The following is an 11,129-nucleotide window of genomic DNA, read 5'->3' as shown; positions in this document are numbered from 1 at the left end:
ACAAGCATTCCAGCTGGAGTTCAGCACCACCAGGGTCATCAAGGGAGTCGCCCTCGCCAACTTCGTGGCAGAATGGACCGACGCTCCAGATCCCAAAGCAGGTGAGAGCCGATCCCTCTCGCCAGGAAATGAAGCGCCAGATGGCTGGGTCATGTACTTTGATAGCACCTTTGCACGCCAAGGTCCGGGGGCTGGCACCGTGCTCATCTCTCCCACCCAAGACAAACTCTACTACGTTGTGCAACTCTCCTTCCAGCGGGGCGAGAAGGTCTCCAACAACATCGCGGAGTACAAAGGTTTGATCGCCGGCCTCAAGGATGCGGCGGCCTTGGGGGTGAAGCGCCTCACCATCAAGGGCGACTCTCAACTCCTCGTCAACTTCTCCAACAAGGTGTACGAACCAAAGGACGAGCACATGGAGGCATACCTCACGGAGGAACGCAAAATGGAGAAGCAATTCTTGGGGTTAGAATTGTAGCATGTGCCCCGCGGCACAAACATGGAAGAGGATGATATCGCCAAGAGGGCGTCAAGGCGACAGCCCCAGGAGCCTGGTGTCTTCGAGGAGTGGCTCTTTGAGCCTTCAGCATCCCCTCCGGCTGCGAAGCCTACGCCGCCTCCGGAGGAGCCTCCCCCACCACCAACCTCAGGAGCTCCCGCCTGCGGCCCCACCTTAGGAGAACGCCTGCTCCTTGCGCTTGAGACTCAGCAGGGGTGCTGGACTGAAGAATTCAAGGCGTACCTACTAGGGGGGACAGGAAGAGGAGGACGTGGAGCATGTGGCCCGGTAGGCTATGGCGTATTACATCCAGGACAGTGAGTTGTACAGAAAACGACAAAACGATGTTTCTTTGCGATGCCTCTCCAGGAAGCAGGGGAGCGAGTTGCTAGTTGACATACACGGTGGGGACTATGGGCATCACTCGTTGTCGCGCACCCTGGTTGGCAAGGCATTTTGCATCGGGTTCTACTGGCCCACGGCACTCAATGACGCAGCCGAGCTGGTAAGGTCCTGCGAGGCCTACCAGTTCCATGCCAAGCAAATCCACCAGCCGGCCCAGGGCCTCCAGACTATCCCACTCATGTGGTCATTCACGGTCTGGGGGCTGGATATCCTGGGTCCGTTCCCTCGAGCGCCCGGGGGCTACCGCTACCTCTACATTGCCATCGACAAGTTCACCAAGTGGACAGAGGTGGAAGCCGTCTGCACCATCCCAGATGGGTCGGCAGTTAAGTTCATCAAGGGCCTCGTGAGCCGGTTTGGGGTCCCTAACTACATCATCACCGACAACGGCTCGTAGTTCACTAGCAATCTCTTCAAGACATATTGTGCTAACCTTGGAACGCAGGTCTGCTACGCTTCCGTGGCACACCCCAGGAGCAATGGCCAAGCCAAGCACACCAATGCGGAGGTCTTGAGAGGCCTCAAGAACAGGACCTTCAAGAAGAAGCTCGAGGCCTGCGGCAGGGGCTGGCACGACGAGCTCTAGTCCGTGTTGTAGTCCATCTGCACCACCGCCACCAAGCCAACAGGCGAGACCCCGTTCTTCCTCGTCCATGGAGCAGAAGCGGTTCTCCCTCACGAGGTCAAGCATCGCTCCGCGCAGGTCCTGGCGTTCGACAAGGCATGTTAGGACGCCATGCGGGGGATGGACCTTGTGCTGGGGGAGGAGAGCCGCCGTCAAGCCTCGCTCCGGGTGGCGAGATACCAACACGCGCTCTGATGGTACCACTGTCACAGCGTCCGCTCCAGGACACTCGAGGTGGGCGATCTCGTCCTAAGGCGGGTGCTCTCCAGGGAAGGGCTAAATAAACTCCCGCCCATGTGGGAGGGCCCGTTTAGGATTGCCCGCCTCTCCAGGCCTGGTGCCGCGTGCTTGGAAACACAGGACAGGACCCCCATCTAGAATGCCTGGAACATCCAGCACCTCCGGAAGTTCTACCCATCAAGCAAGGCCCAGTGCCTGTGAAGGTCTCCGCTCGTGACACTCTCATGTAATAATGAGTGGGGATGTACACGCCCCAGAGTCTCCAGAGTGCTGCCCTCGGGCCTGGGGGGCTCCCTCCCACGTCCTAGTGGCAACACTTAGCTCCACGCTGGTGAGAAGACTAGACTAGGTGCAGGACGCGGCTGTTCATTTGCTTTCTGTAGTTGGTTTGCACCCATTTTATGGAATTTGGAGTTTAGGCGTTTCTCGATTGCTCGGTTGAACCCTTTATTTTCTCTACTTCCTCGCTTGGTTCTTTAATTTGCACTGGGGAGGGCGGTAGTTGCCCGACGCTGTCCCTCGTGTGCCTTGCGCGGGGGCTGGGCAGGTGTGTGCGTGCGCTGGGCTAACCTAAGCCATGGACACGCCTCGCCAAATCCCTATCGCTCTAGAGCTTCGGCTCCCCTGACCTTCGCGAGGCACCCTCGATTGAGCTTGTGGTTGACGCACCCCCACTAAGTTCGTGCCCCACGGATACCGCGATGTGGTGCGCTGGGCCATGATCATGAGGCCTCGCGCAAGGAAGGACAAGGCACCCGACGAACCTCCTAACAATTTCTGCAGCTCTGTGACGCCTCCTGAGGTCAACGGATCCCGAGCCAGCAACAAGGAGGGCTCACCAGGTGCCAGAGGGCGCGCCCTCATGAGACAAGCTTGCACCCATGTTTTCAAGCCTGCTCTACGACAGTATCGGTATAACTTGAGGAAAACTCACTTTGAAGGCAAGGCTAAGAGTGAACTTGCCCAAACATCTCCAGTGGAAAATATATCGGATGAAGACTGGAGAGGCCTCGTTAAACACTAGCCTGATCCAAAGTATCAGGTACATTATATATATGTGATCAGATCACATGTTGAAGTCCTATTTACGCATGTGCCTCACAAATCTATCTTCTTGTAGGTGAACTGAACAAGGCCAACCGTACGAAAGTGAAATTCCAACAGACAACAGGATCTCGTATCTATATTGTACACTGCGAGGCTCTTGTAATTAGTTGTTGTTTCACTCTTTTCGCTGTACCATTATGACATTGGGATAATTAAGCTATAGTAATCCCATGTTAATGGTGCCAGGTCATCACATTAATGTTGCTAATCCTCACTTGATCCATATCACAATCCAAATTCAAATTTAAAATAAAAGTCCAAAATTCAAATTTCTCAAAACATGCAAAATAAAAATGTTCAAAGTGTGGCAAATATTCCATAACTAATTATGGTGGGGAGCCAACATTTTTATAAAGTGGTTAAATGCCTTAACTTAATTCAAACAGTGGCCAATACATCATTTAAATCCTTCTCTAATTTATGAAAATCCCAAACTAATTCCAAACACTCCCCAAACTTTTTGTGGCAGATAGGTGTATGGCATACTGCTTTTTTGAGACCAGCCACACATTGTACCAAGGTGGGTTATTGTTAAAAGAAAATACAAAAACATAAAAAGAAAAAGAAAACAAAACAAAGAAATAAGGGAAAAGAAAACCTCGTGGCTCCCCCTGGGCCTCGACCCACTCCCACCCATCCAGCCCAATTCCCCCCCGCTCCCTGCTTCCTGTTCCTCGGTCTCAGACCTCTACAGGGACATGCTCCCGCCCGACCACCTCGTCGGCCACGCCGCCGAGGGAATAAGGACGCTGACGCAGTGCCCCCTCGATTTCCCTCCCCATATCATCCACTCCCCCCATTTCCCCACACTCTCCTCTCCCCCTGTCCCAGATCCACCCCGGTTGCGCCCCGTCATCGCTGTGCATCTCGCTTCGCCACGGCGACCGGCGCGTCCAAGGACTTCGTCGTCCTCGGCCTACACCAGCTAGAGCCGGGGAGGCCCCACGTCGTCTGCATTGAGCTCGCCTCCCCGTCGGGCGTCGTCGTCTGCCACGGTCAATCTGGCCACTCTACTGCTACTAAGCTGCCACCTGGCCACCATGTGCCCTCCTCGTGAGCTCCCCTTCCTCGCCGACCCCTCTCGTGCTCCCGTCCGCCGCGTAGTTCTCCCCCTCCATCACGACGCCATTGCCGTCTCCTCCCTGCGCCCGCATGATGCTCCGGCCGAAGCTTTGTGCTCCTCACGCTCGTCTGCGTGTGGTCACGCTCATCGTCGCGCCGCCCCGTTTCCGCCCCATACGGCCCCTGCGACCGCGCTTGCCCTCTCGCCGCTGGCTGGTGTCGCTCGCCTAGCCACGCTCATCCACTGACCACCGCCCCTGCCCCACGCTAGCTCCGCCCATCGTCTGCTATCGCTGATGCTTTCCCCTGCCACCGTCGTGCGCCGCTTCGCCCGCACCGTCCGTCGTTATCCCTGCCACTGCTGTGCGCCGCATCGCTAGCCGCGCCCACGGCGCTCGCCGCCTCCGCCGGCGCCTGGCTACCCACGCGTTGCTGCTACGGCCCCGTGTTCCCCCGCCTCAGCCTCACCAGCCCACACCCGCGGTCATGTCCCTCCTCCGCCTCCCTGGCCTCCGACGCGTCGTGCCCAGCTGGCCCACCGCCGCAGTCCGCCGCCCGCCTTTGTCGCCGGCAGTTCCCCCTCACCCGCGGCCCTCCTCCTCTCCAGCGGCCACCCGCCCGGGGCCGCCGCCAGCCGTGGCCATGGCCTCGCCAGCCCTGCTGGGCGAGTGCCCGCCTGGGGCCTGCGCCCGACCGCAGGGGCTCCGCCCGTTAACCTGCCCTGCTGGGCTCGCATTGTGCCACTGCCAGCAGGCCCCACGCCCCCTTTTCTATCAAACAGAAAAACAATTAGTAAAAACAATTAATTAATTAATTAACATTGTTTGATTATCCTAATTAACTTGATTAGTTTAACTTAATCTACTAATTAAACTGCATAATATGTAATTAGTTAGATGTGATTATGACACGCTCCCCCTGTTGACCAGTCAAACGTTGATTGGTCAACTGGGACCCCCTGGCCTATCTGTCAGTTACCGTGTACACATTGTGTACACTATGCTGGGTGCATCTAGCGTTTTCATATTTATTTTCAGATTAAAATAATTTCAGAAATTGTTTAAGTCTTTGAAAAATCATATAAAATAATCCGTAACTCGGAAGAAAAAGTTTTATACATGAAAGTTGCTCAGAACAACGTGACTAATCCGAATACGCTCTCCGTTCGTACGCCACACGTCCCTAGCATAGTGAACATCAAACCTTTCCCCTCCGGTTCGTTTGTCCGAAAATGCCAAACTTCGGGAAAGCATTCCCGAATGTTATCCCCTTCGCCGGTAACGTGTAGCACCGCGTTAGAACACGTCTAGCTCTGACTGTCGTCCTGTTATGCACTTGCTTGCTATATATTTACTGTTTCTCCCCCCTTCTCTTCGGTAGACCTCTTGACGGCTGCCGACGCCGCTGTGATGGACTACGTCACCGATGACCCCTCCTTCTCATCTGAGCAACCAGGAAGCCCCCCCCCCCTTTGATCATCCCGATATCGCCCATTCCATTCTCTCATGCTTGCATTATATTTTGCTACTGTAATTGATTCCTCGTATTCTAATGCATAGCCTGCTTTTGTAACCAGCTCATTGTACCTTACCTGCTTATCCAAAACTGCTTAGTATAGGTTGGTTAGTGATCCATCAGTGACCCCCACCTTGTCCTTGTTGCCCCTCCTTCATTATCGACGACTCGATCAACATGATCGACGACCAGACCCAACACCTCACATCACATCATGCCCCTTTTGTTGCTTGACTTTGCAGAGCTACTATCAAGTGCTGAGGGTGATACCTCGCAACGCACTCCTGATGACAACTCTGTAGTGTAGCTATTCGGTCGTGGTCAACGAGGGTGGTTCCTCCTTCACCATTCCCGATATGGCTCTATCATGCAACACCTCAAGTGTTAACCTCGAGGGTGGTTCCTCATATGTTCACCTTGATGATTACATCAAGTGGAATCAATCGAGGGTGATTCCTCAGGTTTTCCCCTTGATGTTCGGACACATGGTTACCTTGACTTTACTTGAGACCATTATTGAAGTTGGGTCGGCCCGGAGGGGTACCCGCGGGTTGATGTGAAAGTCAAGCGGGCCAGTGGAGCACCCGCGAGTTTTCTACCTGGCACAGACGAGCATTCTGGGCCGTTGCCGTTAGTACATGAGACAGGGCGACGGGGTCACATTATCGTGAGTCTTTGCTCGTCTCCGCGAGCCCCCAATGCACTAACAAGTTTGGGTATTTATTTTGAGTTGGCTTTCGGCCTTTATGCACTAACCACCATGCGAGAATAGATACGGGCCTCGACATCGTAGTATCAGCCGAATCTTTGTTAGACGTCTAGTTCAGCATTGCGGCACGATCGGATAGTGCTGGCCATCCGAGGCGGTGCTGGTATCCACCCTGCTCGCCACGACCTAGAGTGCAACGGGCGATGGGCCCAAGACCCGAGAGTGCTTAGGATGTAGACTGGCGAGGACCTCTCTGCAGAGCCTAGGTAGGGCTGCAACATGCTGATCTTCCGAGGCCAGACATTGACCCAGAAAAGTGTGTCTGGCCAGAGTGATCGAGCGTGTTGGGTAACGTGGTGCACCCCTGCAGGGAAGATATATATTCGAATACCGTGTCCATGGTAATGGACGTTCAGACTTGTATCCTGATGCGGAGCATCCCATGATCATCCCCATGGACGTACCTACGCCTCCAATGACACCACTTGGACCAATGTCAAGAGCCAGAGCCAAGGCTATCGAAGATAAGGTGAACTCTCTCCTCTCTGAACTTCCACTTTCTATGCATGAGACATGGCTACTACCTAAGTCTGAGTTGTTGTGCATGATTAGGTACCAAGAGGACCCTCCCGAAGATGCACATGAATATGTACAAGTCCCCAAGTTCACGGATGAAGAGAACCAACGGAAGGAGTCAAGGACACCTCCCAGGCCCCAGACATCCGGCCACGACCCCGGACGTCCGGCCCTTGGAGCTTCACCCACCATAGCCGCTCAGCCGCCAGGACACTACAGGCCCAGGACATCCGGCCTCGTCAGCCCGGACATCCTGCCCTTCCCAAGCCCCTGGAAATCCGGCTGCCAGCCCAGATATCCGGACACCCCTGAACCCGAGAGCAACATGGCCAGCTTCACCAGCCCGAACATCTGGCCTCCACAGGCCGGACATCTGGCCCTCTGCGAATGCCCAGACATCTGGCCAGACGCCCAGACGTCCGCCTGTCTGCGCACAGTGTAAGGGCCGAGGCTCGTGTACCCCTTCTCCCTCCTAGACTTGGTTTAGCTCATATTTAGAGATAGAGCATTGCTCATCCACATCGCATCTACTCCACGAGAGAGACCGCGGCCCCTCTTCGGAGTAGATCCCTTTGGATTCAAGACCTCCTAGCGAAGAGAACATCAAGACCTCCTCACGGAGAAGACTGGCTACCTTTGTATCGTCCTTAGTTGTCCGTGGATCGTGTGTTCTCTTATGTACTCGAGGATCTAGCACATGTGTGACTATTTCTTGTTGGTTTAGTCTTTTCCTTGTGTTTCCCCTGTGTTTTCCCTCGTTTCCCTCCTCGTGTTCTTCGTGTTGATCGCGGGATCTGCTCCTTCTGTGAAAGATCGGCCGATTAGGGTTCTACCCTCCATCATCTTGGTATCAAGAGCCAAGTTGATCATGATTTCGGAGCCTCTCTGTTGTGTTTCTAGCCTAGTTTTTGTTGTTTTCGTCCCTAATTCAAAAATTCCCCAAAAAAATAGCCCCAAAATTTTTTTGTGATGAAGTTTTGTTGGATTTGATCCGCGGATTTCGTGTGTTGCAGGTAGATCTAGCTTTCCATCCACTTTTCCCCAATTTCCATCCACAAATTCCTCCGAATTTTGCCCGGATTTGACCTCTCCTCGCGAAGATCTTTGAATCCATCCACGGATCCAGAGCCCGAACAACCGGCCCGACAAGCCCAGACATCCAGCGCCCCAGACATCCGGCCCCTGCAGCACCACTTCCTCTCCACCGCCCATTTTCCGCCCATATTTCTCCACATTTTGTTCCGGTGCCCACATATACTTCCGCATACCTCCACCACTTCCGCATAGCACCACCATATACCACATACACAACCACCGCTTACCAACACCAACTCCGACAATTCTGGTCCAATTTTGCTTTGAGAATTTGAGTTGCAGTACCGTGTCCTACTTGTGTTTCGGCTATTTAGGTACATTTTGACATCAACATCACCGCCGCTCATCTTCGCCATGGACGCGACATCAACAACGACCACCTCGACTACATCTTGGTATTTGTCACACTCATTCGACCAACGTCATCCGTTCTTGCATACGGACGAGGAACCAAAGAAACGGTAACCTCACCTTGGTATTGGACATATCATTCTTGCCATTACATTGATAGCCATCATAGCCTTACTCCTTTGCGTCGCTTGCCCATCGAGACTAGCCATTGAGTATTGCCGGCAACGAGACTTGTGCACATTAGTGATCATACTTCCCATAGCATACATACATCCTTGTTGCATATCTTGGTATAATCTCTTGTGTCACAAGGTTGTCATCGCATACACAATTGCTATCTTGGTTCGTGAAGCATTGCATGAGAAAAGATCTCAAACAACAAAGAGCCAAACAAGCTTTTAAGCAAAAGGGAAAGATAAGCAAAGAGTTTTTAAGCAAGAACCATAGCATCATACAACATTAAGATTGACATATTAGATCATCTTGGATCATATCATAGAAACACCTTGCATAGAGCATACTTGGCATAGAAGTCGTTGCATTTTTGCTTAGTAGGTTGTGCACAAGTCTTTGTATCCGCGTATTGTGCAATCGTGCTAGCGTCTCTCTAGTGTTGTGCAACGAGAGCATTTTTGTGTATTCCACATTTTGCCTCACCCTTGGTTGCATGACCCCAATTATCTTTTTGCGTGTGTGTTTCCGTGTACCTTATATTGCTTGGTCTACTTGTTGCATTGAAATCTTGCGAATCTTTTCCAACATTATTGAAGCTCACTTACAATTGCATCAAATTTTGTGCCACCATCCTAACCAAGCTCCACCATAAGCTTTTACTTGTGTAGGTGTGAGAAACCGACAAGAATTGGTACCAATTGTGCTATTTCCTTGTCCACATTGGAGTGATCATTGATCCACTTTCAACTTCTGTCATGGTACATTTGGTATTTGTTCTTCTCTTTCTACCACTCACATTTTTCCCTTGGAATGATGGATAGGCCAAGTACTTCTACCAACCCACTCTTCATTGAGCACGAAGACGATATGAACTCCTACGTCACCAAGAGCCACCTGTTTGGTGCATAGCATGCTTTGCATCAAGAGCAACAAGCAATGAGTGAACGCATCGACAACCTCGCCGCTGACTTGCGACTCTCCGAGCAACGTACAAGGGACTACTTTGACCACAAGCTCGATGATCACAAGAAAGAGAACAACGCAAGAATGGATGAGATTCACGCTTTGTTGCTCAACCGCTCCTCTTCCACTTTGTCCTCATCAAGAAGGACCCGCTCAACTCGACACTCCGAGTTCACCCTCTCTGGCTCAAGTACACCGACATCGAACACTCTTCGTTGTGATGCGCGCAATGATCGTCAAGCAAGCCTCAATCCTCTATGCAACACCGACTCTCAAGAGCACCGACAACGTCAAACCCAAGAGGCTTTTGCGTTAGCACGAGAACGGCAACAACAACATCAACACGAAGAGGAAGAGCGCGCGCGCATCTACACCAAGATGCACAAGATGCCAAGGCACAACGCCAAGAACAACAACTTCGTGAAGCTCAAGCACTTGAGACACAACAAGCCCTCCAAGATGCAAGTCGAGCCATAGCCAACCGAGGCCGACAAACTCGTGAACATGAGGAAGCACTTCGCGAAGAAGCTAACGAAAGAAGATTTCAAGCTCGCGTGCATTGTCAAGTTCCTCCAGTTCCTCCTCGAGCTTGACAAGCTCCTCCAGAAGCTCGCCAAGAACATGAAATTCATCAAGCGCATGACGACAATGGAAATCCACCACGACAAGAGCAACATGAGGTTGACAACTCTCCTCACCAAGAACAACGTGAGCTTGATAATCATCAACAACATAGGCGTCATCATCCCCGACCCCAACACAATGAAGAGCAACGTTACGGAAAACTCAAGTTCACCATGCCCAAGTTCAATGGAAGCAATGATCCCGAAGAGTATCTTTCATGGGCATTGAAGATCGACAAGATCTTCCGCTTGCACAACTATGAAGAAGAGAAGAAGATCGCGATGGCATCCCTTGAGTTCCAAGACTATGTCCACATTTGGTGGGAACAAGTTATCGAGCGCCGAGGCAAGAGGTGAACCACCCATCACTACGTGGGCGCAAATGAAGGATGTCATGAGAGCACGCTTTGTTCCTACCTACTACAACCGCGACCTCTTCAAGAAACTCCAACTACTCAAGCAAGGAAAGAAAAGCGTTGAAGAGTACGACAAAGAGATGGAGATTGCCATGATAAGAGCCAATGTCACAGAAGATGATGAGCAAACTATGGCGCGTTTCTTGAACGGACTCAACCATCCTATCAAGAAGATCACCGACTTCCAACCATACTCGAATCTCATCGAGCTAGTGCATCAAGCTACCAAAGCGGAATGCCAAGTGCGAGATGATTTCAAGTATGCCAAGTTCTCATCCAAGTCATACGGCTTCTCCAACACCCAAGCTTCAACGACTCCAACACCATCTACCAAGCCTTCTACAAGCAACGTCGACAAGTCGAGTTCCAAGAAAGCTTCGCCAACTCCATGTCATCATCCTACTACAAGAAACTTCAAGCCGAGAGCTTCATCATCATCAACCCCCACCGATGAGACCGTCAAGAAAAGTTCCTTCAAATGCTTCACACGCGGAGGCCGAGGCCACAAGTCCTATGAGTGCACCAACAAGCGGACCATGATGACGGCACCTACGACTCAATGAGTGAAGGAGAAATGGACGCCCTCGAGCAAGTCGCCATGCACCGGCAAGTGAACGATTAAGAAGAACAAGTCTTTTGCGATGAAGATTCAAGTCCCGCTCTTGTTGTCTCCAAGGTCTTGACTCTCCAACATCACCAAGAAGAAGACCAACGATGCCATATCTTTCATACCAAGGCCGGCATCAATGGACGCTCCATCAAGGTCCTC

The sequence above is a fragment of the Triticum aestivum genome, chromosome 7A (assembly GCF_018294505.1).
Source record: "Triticum aestivum cultivar Chinese Spring chromosome 7A, IWGSC CS RefSeq v2.1, whole genome shotgun sequence".
NCBI classification, from domain to species: domain Eukaryota; kingdom Viridiplantae; phylum Streptophyta; class Magnoliopsida; order Poales; family Poaceae; genus Triticum; species Triticum aestivum.
The sequence above is the reverse complement of the archived record's forward strand: the minus strand, read 5'-3'. Positions refer to the sequence as shown.